Source organism: Staurois parvus, unplaced genomic scaffold (assembly GCF_062004578.1).
Source record: "Staurois parvus isolate SC_StPar_1 unplaced genomic scaffold, SC_StPar_1.0 ptg000361l, whole genome shotgun sequence".
NCBI lineage: Eukaryota > Metazoa > Chordata > Amphibia > Anura > Ranidae > Staurois > Staurois parvus.
Genome location: NW_028318157.1, coordinates 6,336,997 through 6,360,986, shown reverse-complemented (window position 1 = coordinate 6,360,986; position 23,990 = coordinate 6,336,997). Strand labels below are relative to the sequence as shown.

Sequence of the window (23,990 nt, the reverse complement as noted above, 5' to 3'; positions counted from 1 at the left end):
GCATCTAGACTTGGTGAACACGACTTTCTGAAATTCAAACTGAGCATTGGAATGGGGAAGAAAGGGGATTTAAGTGACTTTGAATATGGCATGGTTGTGGGTACCAGACAGGCTGGTCTGAGCATTTCAAAAACTGCTGATCTACTGGGATTTTCAGGCACAACCATCTCTAGTATCCAGTGAGCGGCAGTTGTGTGGACAAAAATGCCTTGTTGATGTCAAAGGTCAGAGGAGAATGGGCAGATTGGTTTGAGATAATAGAAAGGCAACAGTAACTCGTGTCAATATGGACCGAAATTTCTGAGGAATATTTCCAACACCTTGTTGAATCTATGCCAAGAAGAATTAAGGCAGCTCTGCAGGAAAAAGGGTGTCCAGCCCGATACTAGTAAGGTGTACCTAATAAAGTGGCCAGTAAGTGCATATGCTGTAACAGGGACCACAGAGACAATATATATGATAGTAGTAGGTGCAACATTGTCCTGATTCCAAGTGGATTTAACCTGTCAATAGTAGTATACAAATGTCCATGTGTAACCACGAAGAACTTATATGCATGGCTTAGATGTCACCCCAAATAGTTAGGAGCCCATTAAGCAGGTGACCAAAGTAGAGGCAAATATACAATCTTCTGCCCACTCAAACAGAAACTCAGATCATAAAATGTGAAAATAAGGAGATGATGCAAATACACTGAGAGTGTTTTGTTAAGTGTTTTTATGTTCTTCATCCACCCTGTACTTCTCTGGAGCATGTCTTTTTTTCTGAGATTATAAGTTCTATTTCAGGTGCTGATTAATGCATACCTTCTAGTATGTTCAGACAATATGACAATTTGCTTACTTGGAAGATTTCACAGGCAGCATCACTCTTCTTCTGAAATGTAAGAACACAATACCTTTCCTAAGCCCTGTCTCTGGGAGGGGGGGGGGGGATTAGTGTAGCTGGGAGCATCTAGCTAGGGACTGTACTAACTAGAGATAAAGCAGGGGGGAGAATATATCAAAGGCTGAGGCTGCACAGTATGATAAGGCATGACCATAGAGGCTTGGAAGTGAATGAGGAATACAGACAAAAGCAAAAAGACAAAAAAAAACCTAACATAAATTGCAACTCTGTCTCACTCCAAAAATATCAAATTCATAGTCTACAATCTCCAAAGTAAAATCAAAAATCCAAAAGTAAAAAAGCAAATGGCTGAAGCTAGGCTTTACATTGTGTGACTGAAGTTCTGACTGTTAGGAATAAGAGGAAAGTGTGACAAGCAGTTTAAAGGACTGTTATCTCCAGTTCAGTGTGTAAAATAGTCTTTGGGACCATCAATTGCATTGTTTCCATAGTCCTTTAGGGGCTAGGAAGGGAAATTACAGCCTTTTTTCTCTTGCCGTTCCCTAGAGGCCCTAGACTGAAAAGAATTCCCAATCTTGGATTATGGTAGCAATAAAAGAGCATCTTTAATTCATCAGGCCTAGAAAAGGTCATAGTATCCCTGCCACAGTATGACATCATCTCATTGCACTCACAATGCTGTCATCGTTATGAATCAGCAACTTCCACACATGATCCTGCATGGATGGGGAGGGGGGATACATTGACCCTCAAGTTACCCTGAGATTCTTGGAAAACTTTCAAAATGTTAAAAATAATATGTGGAAGATCATATGAATGATGAATAAATGATATGTACACCACTGGGGTCCTATTAATTTAAATAATTGCCCAATAACACTATTGCTGGAAGTACATTACTGGTACTTATTTTCACAGAACAAGTGTATTTCTTGAGATGCTGCATTTTGTTTATGTGATAAATACAGTATAGATGCAGACTGAGCTCAGCAGTTCTTTAACATAATAAATAGGACATTCAATTTATAAACTATAATAAAATATCAGTAATAGATAAATGAAAGATGATATCTATTTGCTACCTACTCTTCATGTTGTGTTCAATAAGCCAAACTGTGTGGAAATCCAAGAAGTTTTGTGATTTGACATTTGTACAATGTATGCAAAAACAAGTCTTCCTTTGTCCATATCAATAAGAAAGCATCTATTTTTATATTCCTGGCACCAGTTACTCCTGGACTTTCAGCTTGACTCCTCCAGTGCAGATGTGGGAATCATAACATCCGACTCACACATCATTTCCAGGGAGGGAAATTCATGCTGCCTACACAAAACTAAGCAAAACACAAAAAACCCTCCAAAGAACAGAGCTGAATTAACACATTTCCAGGGAAGAAAATGGTAAGTGATATTTATATTTATTGGCTTGAAACATATGAACAGTTAGGTTAGATACTTAAAGTGCAAGGATGAACAATTTGCCTACATGTTATCAAACTACCTGGAAACTTAGGAGTGGATCTTCAAATTTAAAGAATATATATTTTTTTTTAAAAAGTGCATAAACCTCTCCACCCTAAAGTAAACCCTATATGCAGATTTCACTTAATCTGATACCAATGGCCTGCCTTGAACTATGGCTCTTTTTATATTCCTCACAATGTCCTTGTTAGCATCACCTGGGCAGTTAACGTTTATAAGCATGTGTGGGAATTGATGCGGGATCCTGTGGAACGGTGTTTACTATATCTTGATTGTAAGGGTTGCTTTTATCTTGGGTTATCCTGGGAACTATGAGCACATAGGGGAGGTTATCTTAATATATCTTGTAATTGATGGCCTTGCTTTACTTAAAATTTTAATTGGTTTATTATTGTATCTTTGTTTGTACAAATAAAAATTTTACAAAGATTAAGAATTGATGCAGGCACTGGCACTCTATTTAATGCAGACAAGCCTATCCCTCTTTTATTAAGGTGTAGTGCAGGGTTGGCCAGCCTCTCACCAACTCTTTGTATGCAGATGATCATCCTCTGCTCTCTAACATGACCAACCAGTATCCACAGAATCTTTATCCTTGGTCAGGCAGTGGACTTTGTCAACATCAGAGGCACTCTCAGGTATCAGCAACTGTATGTCGTAGCTGTTCTCTCTGGTGCAGGGTAAGCAATCTGCTGACAGTCTTAGGCACTCTCTGTCTTTCCAATTGTCCTTCATGCTTCTCTTTTCTGTCCGGGAACCATACCTGCTCTCCTCCTTCCACTCCAGCGCAAATGCCTTCCTGGAATCTGTAGTTTATTTCCTCCCAGAGTCTAGAGCTAGCGCAGTCTGTAGAAAACTAAATCTCTTACATCCTCCAGGATCTCTAGCAGTTCATATCTGCAGTGTGCTCCTATTAGGAGAGTGTGAGCTGTTCACAGTTTGAGACATCTCTCACAATTCTCCAGGATCTCTAGCAGTTCATAGCTTCAGTGTGGTCCTACCGGGCAGAGTGTGAGCTGTTCACAGTTTGACACATCTCTCACAATCCTTCAGGATCTCTAGCAGTTCATATATTCAGTGTGGTCTTACCAGGCAGGGTGTGGGTTGTCCACAGTTTGACACATCAATCACAATCCTCCAGGATCTCTAGCAGTTCATGGGATGTTCACAGCTTGAGACATCTCCCACAACCCTCCAGGATCTCTAGCAGTTCATATCTTCAGTGTGCTCCTACTGGGCAGAGTGTGGGCTGTTCACAGTTTGCGACATCTCTAACAATCCTCCAGGATCTCTAGCAGTTCATAGCTTCAGTGTGCTCCTAGTGGACTGTTCACAGTTTGACACATCTCTCACAATCCTCCATGATCTCTAGCAGTTCCTAGCTTCAGTGCTCCTACCAGGCAGAGTGTGGGCTGTTCACAGTTTGAGACATCTCTAACAATCCTCCAGGATCTCTAGCAGTTCATAGCTTCAGTGCTCCTACTGGGAAGAGTGTGGGCTGTTCACAGTTTGACGCATCTCTCACAATCCTCCAGGATCTCTAGCAGTTCATAGCTTCAGTGTGCTCCTACCAGGCAGAGTGTGGGCTGTTCACAGTTTGAGACATCGCTAACAATCCTCCAGGATCTCTAGCAGTTCATAGCTTCAGTGCTCCTACTGGGAAGAGTGTGGGCTGTTCACAGTTTGACGCATCTCTCACAATCCTCCAGGATCTCTAGCAGTTCATAGCTTCAGTGTGCTCTTACCGGGCAGAGTGTGGCCTGTTCACAGCTTGAGACATCTCTCACAATTCTCCAGGATCTCTAGCAGTTCATAGCTTCAGTGTGCTCCTACCGGGCAGAGTGTGGCCTGTTCACAGCTTGAGACATTGCTCACAATCCTCCAGGATCTCTAGCAGTTCATAGCTTCAGTTTGCTCCTATTAGGCAGGGCGTGGGCTGTTCACAGTTTGACGCATCTCTCACAATCCTCCAGGATCTCTATCAGTTCATATGTTCAGTGTGCTCCTACCGGGCAGAGTGTGGGCTGTTCACAGTTTGAGACATTTCTCACAATCCTCCAGGATCTCTAGCAGTTCATAGCTTCAGTGTGCTCCTATTAGGCAGAGTGTGGGCTGTTCACAGTTTGAGACATCGCTCACAATCCTCCAGGATCTCTAGCAGTTCAGAGTTTGTAATTGCAATCTCTTCTTGCAGATGTGTCGGAATATAGACCCTGTCACTGCACACACACAGAATCATTCCCATAAACAAAAACAAGGGCAGCAAACTGACTGTCTAGTCTATGTAATTGCTTCTCTCCTGTCAGCTTTGCAGACCGGACACTACATATAATTGTTTATCAATGGAAAACGGTCCTCACAGGAGTGACAATGACTCTTTTTGTAAAACAGTAAAAGTAAATTTCATGGCATACTTTCTGAAAGTGAAATGATGTGAAGGGACACCCAGGTTTCAATGACAGATAAATGAGACTAAAGGCAGTGCTTGGTCTAAAGATACCAGGGAGACACAAGAGGTCCCCAGGAGTGACCAGTACAAAAACAGCAGTGAAGAGCACCAAGAATGGAGTGCCTCCATGTTTTTCTTTGATATGCCTTAATCATTTCATTCATGCATTCCATAACTTCTATGTGAAAAATTCAGTGATTCTCGTTTGTGTGTGAGGCTTCTTAGAAGCTAGAGATGACTTTGGTCAGAACTGACCATCTGTTGTTGTTGTTCTTGCCATTTGCAGGTGTTATAAGTGATTAAAAGAGAAGTATGGATTTAGGTAAAAAAAAAAAGTATACTCAGCAAGTTGGATGCAGCATTGGTCCGATGCTGCATCTGTCCCCCGACAGCTGTTGGTCTTCAGGATGCAGAAAGCTGCTAACTCTCAGTCACCTGCACATTTCTGGGCTGTGGAGGAGGTGGGTGGCTCAGGCTCTCATCAGCTTGCTAAGTGGCTGAGCCAGGTGCCGGTACAGGCACCTGGGTGGATCCTGACCATATGGTTAGAATCTTTTCAGAGCTCGAGCTGGCCCTGTGATGTCAGCAGCCAGCAAGCGTTAGCCTAAAAATGAGTCTCAGCGATGCAGAACAAACTGCACTCCTATGATCCATAGGTAAAATACAGCCAAAAAGCCCTGGCTACACTTCTTCTTTAAGGAAATGGTAATTTAACATTTTCCTCTTTTTAGACTAAGCCCATCTTGCCAATTTAGAACTAAATGAAAGCATATCATGGTCAAAATGTAAAATAATGTACTCATTTGCACATTACAGTTTAATTTTTCTGACCTACTTGAACAAACAAATCTGCAAACTTTGTGAAGATCCCCACACTTTTACTTCCGTGAATTCTGTGTCACATATTTACTGTACTTTGTGCGTAGGTACTGCTGTGTCACACATTTCACAGTGCCTGCCTTCTGAACTACAGAGGTGTTGAGAGTAGGAGTTTCAGGAGGCGGAGTCAGGAATCACAGCTTGCAGGCAGGAAGGTACCATGGGATATGTAGTCCTTAGAAATGTAACGTAAACATAAGAGGAGATGCTGCAAAGCATTCAGGGAATCCAGAAAGTTGTGGAAAGACATGACCAGCAGACAGGGAGAACTCACAACATAAAAGGAGATTTTTCAAGTAAGCGTATATTGAAATATTAAAAATGTTAGAAATAACTAATGTTTGTATTACTATTACAATGCTGATGTTATAAAATGAAAGCATATGCCGTGATCATAGATTTCCTTTAACTCCAGGATAAGCAGTGCAATGATCTGGTGCTGAAGACACAGAAGAAGTTGCTTTTTATGCAGTGTAGGATCTGCTTGTGCTCATGCACTTTGTGGGAAATACTACATTGCAACCTTCTATTCCATTACATGCTATATTGATAAGCGTAAGCTTAGCTTACAGAATTCTGAGTAGGCATTTAAAGTGATGTTCAAACATAGGCAAACCCTCACAGATTTTCCCATATCAATGATAAAATAGCAAAAGTTGATGCAGGCTTTACCTGGTGGGGAAGGCTTAATCTCCCGGTTGTAACTGTCAGGGATCCTGTCACCATGCAGCCGTGCGACGGGGATGGATCCCCTCGCGCCGGGGCGGTGCGAGTGCGCATGCGCGAGAGCGTGCGGGCGCGCATGCGCAGAAACATGGAGGTACGCACATGCGCAGTAGCGTACACGTCACCGCTGGGCGGGCTATTTAAACCTGCAGAACAGTAAAATCAATGCCTTCTGGTCTATAACGTCCCTGCCTTTATTACCTGATTCTGTTGCCTTTTTCCTGATCTGACCTGACTAAGAAAGAACTCCCCCTGCACCGACCTCGGCTATCCCTGACCATCCGCTTGTCTGCTCCCTTGTATTTTATCCGCTCGCTTAATACTGACCCGGCTTGTCTGACTCTGCTACACCTACTTACCTGTACCTGCACCTGGCTTACATCCTGACAGCAGCCATACTTACCTGCTGCTGCACCCATGGTCCTGCACCCGGCCTGCATCCTGGTCACTGCCATACCTGCCTGCTGCCATATCCACGCTCCGGTGTCCAATCCAGTCAACATCCTGATTGCCGCCATACCTGCCTGCTGCTAAACCTATGTTCCTGCATCCACACCTGGCCTGCATCCGGATCTCCTGGGTGCCCAGCTACCTGCCGCCAGCTCCAGATCTACCCAGCACTCCTGCCACTCCTGGCTCTGCGCCCTCTGTTCCCACTATCAGGGGCTCCGAGCGGGAGTCGTAAGAGGACGCCTTCTCTCCACATCAGGCTCCCCAACCAAGTACGTGACAGTAACATTCACATTGTGCTCACAGCATCCCATTGCAAGGAGGAAATGCAGCAAAATAAAAAGCATTTCCGCTCCCTCCCTTCCTAAAATGCTTTAGTCAAATGAAGCAGTAGAGGGCACCAGCTAAGTGCAGTATATAGTAAAAGATTTTATTACAAATAACAAGTGTCAAATCACAATGTAGCCATGCTCTCCACATTGTGCCATTTCCCCCCCCCCCCCCCCCAGGTGTGACAACACTTCCAAGTCTTGTGCAGTCCATGCGTTCCAGGGTGGGTCCAGAATTTCTGTTTTCATTTCTGGTGTCCCACACAGCTCCTGACAGTGACATCTGCTTCCTGGCTTCTGAAGATACACTGAGGCTCAACAGCTTACTGCACTGGGTGGATGACATGCTCTTATCCTTATGCACCTTGTGAGTGGCCACTTGTTATCTTTTTCTATATACTTCACTTAGTTGGTGCCCTCTGCTGCTTCCTTTATATGTTGCAAAGATCACTTCAGTCTCATTGAGGAGCTGCCATGGATATTTTTGGACCTATGGACTTTCTAGTATGATCCTACACCCCCCAGCACATTCATGTGTATGATTATGTTGTAGCTCATCTGTATCCCAACCTGCGCCATTCTCGATTACTCCTTGAGTTAGCTATCTATGGTATACTCCAAAAAAAAGGATCTAGTGTACTAGCTTGTGGGTTTTCACATTACTTGCTTTCTTTGCTTTGATATGTGTTGATTCTGAAAATCCAAATGAAGCCACAGCTTGTCATTTTCTCTGTAGCCAGGAACTGTCGGGTCTTGTATAAAAAAACATGTATTCTGTCTCATTTATAAATATTCTTCACGGATTCACTTCACTTCGCTTAAATTTCTGCCATGTTAAAGATTCACCATGCTATAAATGTTCTTAATTTCTTTAGTAAATAAGAATACTGACAACCTTAAAGATTTAAAGTTACCACTTACACAAGATGACTGCAGAAAGTAGGCTTCTGAAAGAAGCTTTCATTTTTTTCATATTTTATTTTAGTTTCATACTATAATAAATCTTGTTTTACAAATAAACATTTAATACAGGGCACATGCATAACAGAACTGGCATTATGTATAACAGAACTGGTATTATGGGTCTTCGAAAGCGGAAGCAAATAGAAGCTTTTTAGCTTCAGACTTCCTGTCTCTGAAATTTCTTGCAGAGACCTCTGCACACAGAAGGAAGGAGGAAAAAAAAGGGGGAGAAGCCAATGCTTTGACTAGTTCAGTGTAAATTGGAGCTTGACCTACTGAGCTCTGTAAACAATAGGCTTTTTCAGAAAATCAGAAAAGGATAGACATGTAACTTGTGAAAAGGGGCCAGAGTTCCACCTAATGCACCATAAATGCTAACACACACTTTTCATCTGCAATATCTCATATTTTCCTCATTGAAAATATAAAAATGTTTACTTTTTCTCACTATAATAGATTTAAAAATTTGTAAATATAAAATAAACCACTATACCTTAGGCAATATATTAACCACTTGCCCTCCAGAGGATTTACCTCCCTTCCTGACCAGGCCATTTTTTGTGTTACTGCACTGCATTACTTTAACTGAAAATTGTGCGGTCATGCAATGCTGCACCCAAATTAAATTTATGTCATTTTTTCCCACAAACAGAGCTTTCTTTTGGTGGTATTTGATCACCTCTGCATTTTTTACTTGTTGCGCTATAAACAAAAAAAGACCAACAATTAAAAAAAACAAACAATATTTTTTACTTTGTGCTATAAAACATATCCAGTAAAAAAAAATGTAAAAAAATCAAATATCGACAAATTTAGGCCAAATATATTCTGCTACATGTCTTTGCTAATACAAAAAAATCCTAATACATGTAAATTATTTGGATTACGTGAAAGCTATAGCATTTACAAATGGTTGTATATATTCTGGAATTATTACTTTTTTTTATACTAGTAATGGTGGCGATCAGTGACTTATAGCGGGACTGCGCGACTGCGGTGGGCATTCTGACACTGGGGAGGAACTGACTAACTGCCACTGATATCCCAATGACACTAATACAGTGATCAGTGCTAACAAAAAGCACTGACACTTTACTAATGACACTGGGAAGGAAGGGGTTAACATCTGGGGCGATGAAAGGGTTAACTGTGTGCTGTACTGTGTTTCGCTGTGTGTGCTGTGTGTGTTTTACTATGTGAACATGCTACTGTGTATTTCTCTGCTGTGCAGAGAAATACACAGCAGCATGTTACTACTGGTAGGAGAGAGACCTGTGTTGTTTACACACAGGTCTCTCCCCTGTCACTGTTCCTCAGCAATCGCCGGGTGTCGGCGAGGAATCTCCGTTCGGGACCCAGTGATCGACATCTGTAGCCGCCAACGTTGACGCGGGTAGGGCAGCGCACGTGTGCGCCCCTTACCCAGGAATGCAAAATCACGTATATATACGTGATTTTGTGCAGCCCTGCTGCCCTGTAGCAGTAGTTCTGCTATAAGGCAGTAGGGAAGCGGTTAAAGCGTATCTAAACCCACAAAACAAAATGTTAATACAACTATTGCAGCTTACCAGTCCTTGGATGTGGTGGCTAAATTCGTTTTCTTTTTTCAGGCAGCTTTTATTTTTTTAAAGATCCTGCGAATAACACACTTATTGTCCCTAGTTGGCTATGCTCACTACTCCACTGCATATAAGGAGGGAACAATGGTTGTCACCAAGGCTAACCTTCTAACATTATAGTTTACATAAGAAAGATACCATTGTTTTATGCCTTCAGTTCATCTCACATGAAGTAACAAGAACATTGCATTTTGGCAAGATCAACAGTAATTTTCGGTACTTGTTGGAAAACTTGTTCTTAGCCTTTAAAATGAAAACTTAAGCCACAAAATTGCTGAAAATTTGCGGTTTAATGTGTATTACATTTATAGGCTGAGTCTTTCCCATTGGGTTTGTGGCGCAGGCCTTGCTATATGCTCCCCAAACCTGCACATGGGGTATACCCATTTCCTGCATTTCTGGACAACCTACTGGGTGCTCTCCACCTTGTCTGATTTCATCTTATCTTTTGGTGTCTTTGGACTTAGTACCATCTTCATACAGATTGTCTGTATGTATCAAGTTCTATCACAGTTTCAATTAATTATGCATACATTGTAAATGTTATTTGTTCAAATGTCTATATATTTTCTTTTGTCTGCAGTTAGCAGTTTTAATCCTCCTGAGGAAGCAGGTATAATATTCTGTAGAACATGTAGAGGAATTATGTTCTACTGCTGAATAGAATCTGACTCAAATCAATGCTTCTGGACTATTACAATACAATGTAGGATCAAACTATTGTGTATAATTAATTGTTGCTCCTGCAATGAGCTTTTTTATCTGCACTGCTTTTACTTTTGTGTATTAATAAAGATTACAAGGGAGGTTATATACCTCCTATATTTTATAACAGTGTCTTGTGCTATATTTCTTGGGGCACCTCAAAGGTCCAGGGGTAATACCTCTTTCTCTCCAAATATCTAAGTAATTTTGGATATGGGGCCCCACTTAATGTTCCAGGGTATCACCACCATAGGTCCATTTATTCTTGAAATCTAAAGCCAGTCATAGATTAATCGAATCTCGACCAGTTCATCAAGGACTGAAATTCGATCCATCTATGGACATCAATGGATCAACTACAGTACAACCAGCCTGTCAGATGTTTTGCATGCAATCAGTGCAGACAGCTGTAGCCACTAGCAGTGATCATTGTGTTCTGCCTGCAGGGAAGGATCCAGACTGGCAGAATACAATAGCACTAGGGGGGGGGGGGATTTCCCCATCTACACTGACTGTGTTGATGTGGGAATCGAGCGATTTTCTTTCCTTCCACCTGTGATGGAAGCAAAGAAAATTGTATAATCTATGGCTTGAGTAATACACCCACCGCATCTAAGACTTGTAAGCTGCAATGTGTTAAATATTTGTTCTTGGATTTAGTCTGACATCACAGCACCTTTAGCATGAAAGCATGTTAGTAATACTGTGTATAGAATTCAAAAGTGTTTAGTGACAATGGGGCTGATTCACCACGGCACCACCTACCCGGAGTTTGCATGTTCTCCCTGTGCCTGTGTGGGTTTCCTCTGGGTACTCCGGTTTCCTCCCACACTCCAAGACATACTGGTAGGTTAATTGGCTCCTGTCTAAATTGGCCCTAGTATACGTATCTATGAATGTGAGTTAGAGATCTTAGATTGTACGCTCCTTGGGGGTTAGGGACTGATGTGAATGTATAATATGTAAAGCGCTGTGCAAATTGATATCACTATATAAGTACCTATAATAAATAAATAATAAAACTGGAGAGTGCAAAATCAAGTGCAGCTCTGCATGGTGGCCAATCAGCGTGTAACTTCAACTTGTTTTGACAATAAAACCTATCTAGTAGATGGTCTTTCTTAACAAACTGTGTAAGCCTGCTTAGAAAAACAATTTTCATGTAGACATGAATCCTTATAATGTTCGGAAAGACTTTTTGAAATTGAGTTCCACTGCAGATCCTTTTACTTAATAACACTTACATAAGATAATGGTGATTTAAAAAAAATTTGCAAAAGTCAATCTATGCTTCCAACCATTATAAACACTTGTTATGTCACACAGATTTCCCAACTAATGCTTCATTACACAGGCAGCAGTCCATCTAAAAAATGATCCTCAGTGGATTGTTTTTCAAAGGGAAGTTGGAAGGTGATATGTCAGCTTATCACTGTCTATTTTTAACCCTGAAAAGTTCAAACCAACAAACCAAAACCACTGGAACAGTTACAGCACAACCCGATTCACTTGAATAGGTTGCCTTTGGTGGCAGTATTGTTCCTTGAATGTGACAAGGGGTTTAGCTTTTGTCATGGCCAAAAGCCAAAGGTATATGTGACTGCTGCATGTGTACAGCCCTGACAGCCCACAAGTTGTTCATAGGTGGACAGTCAGGATGCAGAAAAAAGACACCTCAACCCGTTTTTACTGCCCCCCTGCCCACCCACGTGAATGAGACCTAGTTGTAAACTCTCTGTGTGATTGGCTTCTGAATGGTTCCCCATTCTATTAGGAAAAGAACATAGGTGATTGAAATGTTTATTCTGCTAACTTAGATAGCGTGAGTAGGGATAAAGACTAAGGGGGTTATTTATTAAAACTGGAGAATGCAAAATCTACTGCAGCTCTGCATAGAAACCAGTCAGCTTCCAGGTTTTTTGCCAAAGTTTATTTGAAGAAGCTGAAGTCAGAAGCTGATTGGCTACCAATCACAGCTCCACCAGATTCTGAGTGCTCCAGTTTTAGTAAATCTCCCCCTAAGCCTGTTATGAACATTTTGAGGACAAGCCTCACCACCAGTTCTTGTTTGGGATAAATTTTCCTACCTATGGTGTGTTATGGAAATGTAAAAAGAATCTCAGAGCCTGAGAATTATGGTGGTAAAAGGGGCTCATTTTCCAACACCCAGCTGTCTTCCTGGCCAGTCATTCCAAAGAAAAATTCTGCCAAGAGCCATTTCAAGCCACCTTTAGTAAGAAGCTGCTGATGTAACACTATGTTACAGAGGAAAATCAAAAGCAAGGTCACATTTTTTTTTATTTTCTGTACAGATCTGTAACATCTACATAAACTTTCAAGAAAAAAAGTCTTTTATATATATAAAAAAATGGTAAAGTTTACACTACTGCTACTACGCAGATACATTATCAGTATTTATATACCACTGCTTTATGAAATAATGAAGAAAAAGCAGGCCATTATCCAATTTTATAAACAAACCTCCCACAGCCTAAGGGTAGCTACATTTATATTTTCTTTGTAGGAAATTAGTCATATGATGATTAATATGTCTTTGCTGTATTTAGTTCTACCATATAATCACATGTATTAACTCCATGTGGTAACTGTTCAATGTTACAGCCTGTGCTTGTGTGGAAGGACTTTGTCCCACTTTGGATTTAAGCTTTTTTGTGGCCACGTGGAGGCTGTTTATGTTTGAAATGCCATAAAATGTATGTACCAATGCAATCTATATCTGAGAAATGAAAATTTTACCAGTGAAGTGTATATCAGCACAACGTAAGCAAAAAATTGTATTAAATATTTTAGTGGGAAGTTACCTGGACCTGTGAATGAAGATTGATAATGGGCTTTGTGGTTATTAGAAGAAGAAAGATTTGTTGATAGCTTAGGGATGAAATAAGGAGCAGTGATGTGTTGGACTTCAGGGGGGTCAGCTAAGCCCTTAAGTAGCCATTGACTTCGTATAGAACTAGTCCATGCCTGTAGACACTACAGGGATATCGCAAACAAGGGTTACCCCTCATACCCCTTTTGTAGCATGTGAGGAGTGATCACCATGTATGGGGGTATTTTTCTCTTCCATCATCCAATTATAGTAGTTTTGGGATAATTATATGGAGTAATATGTGGATGAGATATTTCCATTTCTACATACAGGTGAAACTCGAAAAATTACAATATCGTGCAAAAGTTTATTGCTTAAGTTTATTTGAACTATCTTGCTTTGCATGTAATGAGTCTATCTCATATATTAGTTTCACCTTTTAAGTTGCATTACTGAAATAAATGAACGTTTGCACGATATTCTAATTTTTCGAGAGAGTTGAAGAATTCTCCCATTTTTCCATCGTAACATAGGGAGATCAAAGCACCCTTCTGCTCTAAAACTTGGATCTGCTAACCCAGGACTTTGGCAAGTACTTTAACCCTTTCACCTCTCTCTGATATCTCTTTGCTGTGCTATGGTTCTTTATATATTTATATATATCATAGTTACATCTTTTTCTGTAAATAATTTTATTGCACCTGTTTGACCCTTTAGTAATAAATCTTTCTTTCTGTAAGTGTTGAACTGTTTCTATAGCTCTGTATTGCAATTTATGAATCCCTGCCTCTAAAGAGAAGGCTATTATTTGTTTAAAACTCTGTATAACCGGCCTGCGGACTGTTTTATACAGACGATTATTTCAATCATTATAGTGTTATAGCTGATAACGCCGCGTTTCCTTTTCTCTGTACAAAAAGGAGGTGGTGGCAGTGTGGAGGGTTAGTTGCGTAATTAACCCAACCCAGTAACGATCGCCCAGGCTGCAGGTACATAGATTGTGGTCCGTTAGCTGGAAAATCGTTGTGCAGGGTGCAGCTGGGTGTGGCATTGTTACGCACGTCACATCGCTGTTTTAGATTGGCTAGTCCTTCGGTCATGAGTTTGGTGAGAAGGTCTGGGGTCCGACGCCCCGATCATGACATATTAGACATCGCGATCGTGGGATTGTCGCATCTTGCGATCGTGACATATTGTTGGCAGCGTACGTGGGATAGTTGCATTAAGAGCTTCAGTGGAGTGTTAAAAAATTGGCTCTGCACTGAAGGATTGTAACCTTTGTGGAAACAGTCCTTAGAAACAAGCGGTGCATATTTTTTATATATATATATATATATATATATATATACAGAGAGAGAGAGACATATAGCAACAGCTCCTTCCTTTTCCTACTTTCTATTCTGTCTTTGCTTGCAATCATGCCTGGTGCAGCAGAATACGAGAAAATGAGCAAAGGTGATTTGAAGGCGGAATGTACCTCACGAGGATTGGACGTCGGTCGCAAAAATCGTGAATGAGATTTGATTTGATTAGTGATCTAGTGGAGTATGATATCCGAGCAGATCAGAACTTGGGGGAACTTGAACATGAAGGGGTTCCCGATACCCACATTCCTAGTGGCTTAAAGATGGCTTCGCAGGATGGGCATACAAAGACTGACACTGGAAGATCACCGAGTGGTATTGTCATACCACCGCCTGAGTGGGCCAGCACCGGTGTGCCTGTAACCAGCACTCTCCTCAGATGCAGGAAGCCCTGAAACGCCTCATGGAGACAGATCTTGAGGCATACCTGCGGTTCCTTGAACACCAGGCTGACAGAGAAACTGCGGAACGCCAGGCTGAGAGAGAGGAACGCCAAGCAGCGGCTGACAGAGAAGCTGCGGAATGCCAGGCTGAGAGAGAGGCGGTAAATGGAGAAACAGAAAAAGGGCGCACCGACCTAGTACATTATCATTTAAAATAATTTATTAAAGAAACAAAAATAGGTATCATACTCACAATGGACATAATAACACAGGCATGTCAAACTGAACAAAATGCATGATCTAAACAACATCTGAGTCCATACGATGGAACCCTGGATGACCAACTGGCTAACGAGTTTCAAGGACACAACCTCTTCCTCAGAGCCAACCATGTTGTTTGGATCATACATCTTGTTCAGTTTGACATGCCTGTGTTAATATGTCCATTGTGAGTATGATACCTATTTTTGTTTCTTTAATAAATTATTTTAAACGATAATGCACTAGGTCGGTGCGCCCTTTTTCTGTTTCTCCATTTGTATCCAGTGTATTCGGACCACCCCGGTCTGTTGAGGGCAGCAAGCAGTGCATATTCCAGAAAATTCCAGAACATTCCTATTGGGTCTACTGAGTCCTTTCCTAGCGCAGGAGTAAAGTGTTTGTTGTGTGAGAGAGAGGCGGTGCAGAGGGAAGTTGATCGTCGGCACGAGCTGGAGATGGCAAGGCTCCAGCCCCAGTGAAAGGTGCAGAACCCCGGGTCCTTAGAGCACAGGGACGCCACTTTGGCCGTGGGCGCGGCCAAGTTTCCAGTGATGGAAAAAGATAGTGACATTGACACGTATTTACTGTCATTTTAAAAAACGTGCCGTCAGTACCATGTGCCCCCAGCTCAATGGGCTCGGTACCTGACACCAGAGCTACGAGGCAAGGCCCTGGATGCGTTTGTTGAAATGCCAGAGGGGCAGGATGGCGATTATGAAGCTCTAAAAGATGCCATCATCCGTTAGTACCAGATGACCCCAGAAGTGTACCGCAAGCGGTTCAGGTCCATGCAGAAGGGACCTGGGGACTCTTACACGGATGTGGCAAGTTGCTTACGCACCACATTCCGACAGTGGACTAAGGGACTGAAAGCTGACTCCTACGAGTCTTTGGAAGATCTCATGATACGAGCAGGGGCGGACTGACCATTTGGAAACTCGGGCACTGCCCGAGGGCCCGGGGTCAGTAGGGGGCCCCATGAGATGCCCCTGGTACCTTTTTCATAGGCTTTTTTGAGTTTGGACAAGGAAACAGGGGCCCCATGATCCCCTATTGCCCGGGGGCCCCATGAGTTGTCAGTCCGCCTCTGGATACGAGATCAACTTCTACACATCTGCCCGGCCGATGTCAGACAGTTTGTCTTGGAGAGAGAGCCAACATCTACTAAAGCTGCAGCCGATTTGGCAGATACCTTCGTCCACACGTGAGTGTCTGACCCTCGCAAGGCTCCTCCAAATGGCTGGAAAGGGGGGAAATCGCCCCTAGCAACCTCTCCTATGTCGGTGAGTCAAGCTTCTCCTCCTCCCACACCTGCAGCGCTTGGAGCCAAGCCATCCCTGCCTGACACCCGCAGATGTTTCACCTGTGGGAAAGCTGGACATCTCAGGGCATAGTGTCCTGAGCAGAAGCAGATGACATCATCTGGCCAGCCAACCAACAACTCTTCTGCCGTGCTGTTCATTCGCAGGAAGATGCGGGTAACCCCCGCCAGTCACTGTGGGCAACCGGTCTGTAACTGGTTTTCGGGACACCGGTGCAGAAGCCACCTTGATCCGGCCAGAGGTGATTGAGCAAAGGAACTTCATCCCAGGAAAGTTCTTTACCCTCACAGGAGTTGGGGGGACCCTTTCACGCATACCCTGTGCAAAGGTATTCATAAATTGGGGTGCGGGAAAGGGGATGCGGGAGGAAATTCCCACACCTGTTTTGTTGGGTGCTGATCTGGGCACTCTGGTTTCTTATTATGCCCCTGCTGAGAATACCAGGAAGGGCCCCCTGGAACTCTCTGGATATGCCAAGGTACTGTGGGCAGATATTGGGGTAATGTCTGGACAGCCTGTGGATGGACAGAGGGAGAGGGCTGGGAATGGAGTGGGGCTACAGGATTCTCCATTAGCTGGAGAATGAGAAGAAATCCCTTTGCCTGGGGAGGTATCGAACTCATGTCTCATGGATATTATAAACGTGACTGTTGATAATGATAACAATGACAATGGGGATGATAATGTCAGTACTGTTGATGATAATATCAGTAATGTCATTGATAATGTCAGTAATGTTGATGAGAATGCTAGTAATGCTAACGATGATTATGACATTCATGATGAAACAAATAATGCATTTTCAGTGTTGGGGGTCACCCACAGTGCTGTGAAGGGGGCAGAGGTACAATCTCTGGGGGCTGAGCAAAGGGATGGTCTGGATAGTCCTGTCCCTTACCCAGGCTCAGAAGATTATGCCTTGATAAGTGCCCAGCAGTTGGCCTTGCATGGTACTGGGCAGCCTGCTGGGACTTGTAGTTCCACGCGCAAGGCAGCACTGAATAGCGATTCCCAAAGGAACTTCAGAGGTCAGCTAGCTCTGGGTTGCCCCGCTGAGAAGGGTAAACAACAGCCTGCTGGGACTTGTAGTTCCATGCATAAGGCAGCACTGAAAAGCGATCCACCAAGGACCTTCAGAGGCCAGCTAGCTGGGACTTGTAGTTCCATGAGTAAGGCAGCCCCGGAAAGCCATTCATATGGGGATTTCAGCCTGGCTAAATGTGCTCTCCCCTGCTGGGGAGACTAAACACAGGCCTGACAGGAAGAATAGACTATCCACAGGGGGCTGGGAGCCTGAAAGCCTGTCATGGTGTGCCAACAGGCAGGGACAGCACACCTGGATTGGAAATGCGAGGGATCTCTGGAGCTCAGAGAGGGGGCTGCGGTCCTCGGCTACAATCCCCTCTTCTTTCCACTCAGGTCCCGAAGCTGCTGGCAATGCCTATGAACGATGGTGTCTGGATTCAGGAGATCCTGGGGAGAGTTCACGTGTGGTTCAGGAGCTAGACGGCAGAATGTCTGCATCCCTCCTGTCTTCTGGCAACATACCCTCCCAGGGGGTGCAGGCTGAATGGGCCAAAGAGACCAAGGCAATGGCGCAGTCAGGAATCCAGGGGTCAGCTCGAGTCTGGGCATCCCCGGTAGTCTCAGTCCTCAAGCAGGATCCGATGACCAGGCTTTTTGAGGACCTTGGAAAACTGAGTGCCAGCCCTGTGGTTGTGGCCTACCCCATGCCCAGGAGCCATGAGATAATGGAGCATCCAGAAGGGGCCCGCTGTCTAACCATCATGAACCTGAGCAGAGGGTATGGGCTACCATCTCCAACCCAAGAGGTTCAGGACGAGTCAGCCTTCACCACCCCATGTGGCTTGCCTGAATTGACGGGAAAGCTAGTTGGGGTTGAGAATGCACCAACCACCTCCCCAGGGGTCAGGAATGACCTGCAATACGGAGTGGAACTGGGTGCAGTTGCCCGCTTTAGTGGCCTTGCGGTGTTCGGCCCTGTCTGGGAAGAGCAACTCGGGCCCCTGTCACTAGTTAGGAACGAACTGCCTGTGCCTAGTCTGACAGTCGAGAATGGTAACTGTCAGAAGGGCATGTCAGGGGTTCAGTTTTGGGAACCACCGATAGGGAGAGACCCCCAGAGGTCTGGGCATGGGGAGACTGAGGCAGTTGTGGCCTGGTCTGCTCCCCAGGCCAACAAACAGGTTAAGTCAGTCGTGGGTGCAGCTGGCTATGGTAAGATGCCTAGGTGCCACTATCATGGCTCAGCTGGACCTGTGACTGACCTAGCAGACAGGAAACTGGAGGAACTGGTGTCCTGGATGCTAGCAGGTAACAAGGACTGTTCATCTTGGATGAAGGTACCTGTGCACCCATCAGGGAGGCGAGTTCCAGAACTCACCTGTCTGGCTCCGGGGCACACAGGTGCCACTACCTTCGGGCCAGATGTAGTCCTAGGCCTGAGGAAGGAGATGGGAGAGGGAAATCTCCTTCTCTACCTCGACAAGAAACTGCACATTAATATGGTAGCAGATGACACCCCTGAGCCGAAGTGTTTTGAGAACAGGTGGGCACCCTGGCAATCACCACGGTATTCGGATAGCCACAGCCGACTGGTGCCCACCCGTGACCACTCACTTGACTGGCACAGCAGTGTTTCCGGGGAGAAAAGATTATTTTTCAGATGGAACTTGGTCCTCCTGCATTGCAGCGGTACAAGGTTGACCCAAGGTGAACCTCTGGGCAGTCGGTTGCGTCAGGAGGGAAATTGTAGTTCCCTCCCATGCAACTACCCGAGGGGGAGGTGTTGCAAACGTGCGCAACACACAGTGAAGGACGCAGAATCCATTTTGTTAAGAGTATCCACTTCTCCCTTATTCCCCCTCCCTTCTTGAGAGGCACAGTGACAAATGTGTGTGTGTTAAAAGTGTCACAGGCCAGATCCCAGCAGGGAGCCAGAAGGTCTGGGGTCTGACGCCACGATCGTGACATATTAGACGTCGTGATCGTGGGATGGTTGCATGTTGGCGGCGGCGATCTTGCCATCGTGACATGTGGCACTAATACATATTAAAATAATCCAACATACAAGTGTAAAATAATACAAAAAAACTAGTGGTATGATCCTTCCAGGATTTGATGGTGAAATATTATACAGTGACATTGTGAGAAAAGGAATACATCCTGTAAATTAGTGAAAACACAACCCAATATCCACAATCCCCCCTATCCACAGTTGAGGGACCAAACAATCTCAAATACAATAGTGCAAATAAGTACAAGTGAATCCCCTTCCAGGGGGATACAAAATCTATACAAAAGTGATAAGTGCCACAAAAACACACTTAACCACATCCAAATGTCCACATAAATAAAAGTGAAAAATTGTTGCTCATAAGCACAAAATAAATATACGAAATTGTCCAAAATTGATGAAAGGATATATAAACATATACACGTGATCCAACAACGAAATCGTGCAAGTGATGAAGTGAATGTGTGGTCACAGCAATAGTGAAAATCCTCAAGTGGCCAAAATGCCCCCTCACCTCCTGTCAGGGATCTCCTCGATCCCTGCCGCGATGGTCCCGGCGCAGGCGCACTGCTCCACCCAGTACACGGGCACTAGGTCCGGGCCGGCCGCAGCGTTCGAGTTCGCGCATGCGCAGTAGAAGCCGCGGCCGCCCGCTGGGCACCAATGGCAGCGCAGGGCGGGATATTTAAAGGTCCCTGAGCTGTCATTTCGTTGCCTTCTGGTCTTACCTGCTTCCTGTGATCCTGTACCTGTGCCTAGTAAGTTATTGACCCGGATTGCTCTTGACCTTGCTGATTTCTCCTGCCCAGACCCTTGCTTGCCTGACCTCTCTCCCTGGATGCCCCTCATTAGATCTGACCTCCTGTTGCTGACCTGGCGTGTGACCCGACGATTCTCTGCCTGCTCCCTTGTACCTTACCGTCCTCTACATTACCGACTCGGCCTGTCTGACTACGCACTTGCTCAGCCATCCATCCATCCATCCCACCGGGGTCACCCAACCTCCTCACATCTGGCTCTCCCTGGTTGGAGCCCCTGGCGAACACCCCTACCACTGACAGGTGTGCTCAGTAGAGGCGACCTGGTCTCGGGGTACTACAAGTCCATCCCCACCATCAGGGGCCCTGGTGAACAAGTACCCTGGGGCTTAGACTCCGCGCTCTGGGCACGCCTGACCAGTGGAGTGCTAGTGGTGCCGCTCGGCGGTCCCTCACAGTACCAGAAGACCATGACTGAGCCTCGAGGAGGACTTTCCCCGTTGGACGAGGTTTGCAGGCACCTGGCCACCCTGACGCAAGCAGTAAACACATTACAGGACAGATGTCTGCAGATCGAGAATCGGTTTCAGGCCTGCACCATATCTGTTCCTGTTTCACAGGCCCCGGTTCCTGCACCACCGGTCGCAGCAGCCCACGAGCCGGCTCCTGGGCCTTCCACATCACTCCCTATGGCGGAACCCCGAGTACCCTTACCCGAGCGCTTCCATGGGGATCGCACACGCTTTCGGTCATTCCGTGACTCCTGTCTGCTCTATTTTGAACTGCAGCCACGGACCTTTTTGACAGAATCGGTGAAAGTGGGGTTTGTTGTCTCCCTGTTGCAGGGTGAACCCCAAGACTGGGCCCACCGACTAAGGGGAAACAATGACCCTCACCTGGTTACGGTCGACAGCTTCTTTAACGCCATGGCCATCTTATATGATGACCCACAACGGGCGGCCTCGGCCGAGGCCACACTATACGCACTCCGACAAGGTCGGCGTGCGGCTGAGGAATACGCCTCTGACTTTAGGCGCTGGATGGGTGACACCCATTGGAACGAGTTCGCACTTTTGCACCAGTTCCGTATGGGCCTTTCTGAGGCTCTGAAAGACGAGCTCGCCCGGGTGGAGGTGCCCGAGACATTAGAGGACTTGATTGCACTCACCATTAAAATTGACCGTAGGCTACGGGAGCGCAGATTGGAGAGGTCTGGTCAGGGTCGTGGAAATCCCTGGGGGTCATTTCAGGGATCCGGTCAACATACTAGGCCAAGCATCCAGAACCTGCCGTTTGAAGATGCTCCCAAACCCATGCAGCTAGGCCTGGCTCGGCCTAAACTATCGCCTGAGGAACGCCAGCGCAGACGCTCCCAGAATCTGTGTCTGTACTGCGGCGAAGCTGGTCACATGGTGCGTTCCTGCCCGCAGAAACTGAGTAAGTTCACCTCATCTTCTTTATCTGTTGGCAATATGAATCAGTCCCAGTACTTAGTTGTTCCCCTCTCCTTTCAGCTTTCAGAAAGGACCGTGGAGGTGACGGCCATAGTTGATTCGGGGGCATGCAGCTGTTTTGTGGATATCAATTTTGCTCACCAGCAGGGTATCCCCCTCCGCCCAAAGGAGAAGGGGTTTCACATCTTTTTGGCTGATGGTTCCCGGATAAAGTCAGGAGTAGTTAACCAGGAGACCCCTTCCATTGTGACTTCCATTGCCGGTCAGCACCGGGAACTCCTCCGCCTGGATGCTATAGCATCACCCCTTTTCCCAGTCATTCTGGGGCTCCCTTGGTTGCGGGCCCATAACCCCCAAATTGACTGGGAAACTGGGGTTGTCTCGTTCCCTTCCCCATATTGTCGGGAACTGTGTCGAACTTCGGGCCCGGAGGTCCCCCAGGTCCTACTGTGCTCTGAAGGGGATGACAGCCTAAAACAAGTGATTCCTGCAGCCTATCATAAGTTTCTTGATGTGTTCAGTGAACGGGGAGCAGATGCTCTACCCCCCCACCGCCCATATGACTGTCCTATTGATCTGTTGCCCGGTTCTGAAATTCCATTCGGGCGAATTTTTCCCCTTTCTGAGCTAGAATTAGGGGCCCTGAAGGACTATATTGAGGACAGCCTCCGAAAGGGATTCATCCGTCCCCCCACTTCCCCAGCAGGTGCAGGGATCTTCTTTGTAGAAAAGAAGGACAAGACTTTGAGGCCATGCATTGACTATCGGGAGCTGAATAGGGTCACCATTAAAAATCGTTACCCATTACCACTGGTACCTGAATTATTCCAGAGCTTAAAAGCTGCAGTAGTATTTACCAAGCTGGACTTAAGGGGAGCCTACAATTTGGTTCGCATAAGGGAGGGGGATGAGTGGAAGACAGCCTTCCGCACCCGTTTCGGCCATTTTGAATACCTGGTCATGCCTTTCGGGTTGTGCAATGCGCCAGCCACCTTCCAGCACTTTGTAAACGACATCTTTAGGGACTTCCTGGACATCTTTGTCATCGTCTACTTAGACGACATTTTGATTTTCTCATCCTCCCTGGGGGAGCACAGGGTACATGTAACAAAGGTGTTGGGGCGGTTGCGGCAGCACGGGTTGTACGCTAAAGCAGAGAAATGCTGCTTTGAACAGGCTAGCGTTACATTTCTGGGTCTGATTATCTCCACCACGGGGGTCGCAATGGACCCTCAGAAGGTCTCAGCGATCCTAGATTGGCCTGAACCCACGGACAGGAAGAGTGTCCAACGTTTTATTGGGTTCGCAAATTTCTACCGGAAGTTCATCAAGAACTTCTCGGGTCTGGTCTCCCCCATCACTCAGTTAACTAAGCTTGGGACGTGATTCAGATGGACGCCCGAGGCACAGGAAGCTTTTGAAGCACTAAAAAGGTTATTTACCTCGGCACCCATTCTGGGTCATCCCGACGCCTCCCTGCCCTACATCTTAGAAGTAGATGCATCAGAAAACGCGGTTGGCTCCATCCTTTCCCAGCGGAAGGGCGCCAAGGAATTACTTCACCCAGTAGCATTCTTCTCACGGAAACTTACCCCTGCGGAGAGGAACTACGACATTGGGGATCGCGAGCTACTGGCTATCAAAACCGCTTTAGAAGAATGGAGGTACCTGCTGGAAGGTGCCTCCCATCCCATCCTGATATTCACGGACCACAAGAACCTGGAATATCTGAGGACGGCCAAACGTCTACGCCCACGACAAGCAAGATGGGCATTGTTTTTCTCGAGGTTCCAGTTCCACATCACATACAGGCCCGGCTCGAAAAACACGAAGCCTGACGCGTTGTCGCGCATGTACGAGGACACCAAGGAGATCCCAGTACCCGACACTATTCTTCCTGCAGGAAATTTCTTGGCCCTTCAGACGAACCTTCGCTCCGAGATCCTGAGAGCGTCCACAGCGATGTCTACCTCCGATGGGGCCCCCCTCCAGAACAAGGAGGGACTCCTATGGAGGGAGGACCGAATTGTGGTGCCGGAGGATGCCCGAACCTTAGTCTTGGGACATTGCCATGACCATCCACTGGCAGGACATTTTGGGCCGGTCAAGACCCTGGAACTTCTCCGACGT

At 45.5% G+C, this 23,990-nt stretch overlaps 1 long non-coding RNA gene across 2 annotated transcripts in view; it reads right to left on the bottom strand.

Moving 5' to 3' along the window:
* LOC149456503 (uncharacterized) overlaps nucleotides 1-6,437 on the bottom strand; it is a 126,208-nt gene extending 119,771 nt beyond the window's left edge. Inside the window, exon 1 of one of the 2 annotated variants that reach the window (XR_016313864.1) lies at nucleotides 6,332-6,437. This is a non-coding gene — a long non-coding RNA (uncharacterized LOC149456503). The remainder of the gene's footprint in view (nucleotides 1-6,331) is intronic. The other variant, XR_016313865.1, reaches the window with a different exon arrangement.
* Nucleotides 6,438-23,990: the final 17,553 nt, after the last annotated feature.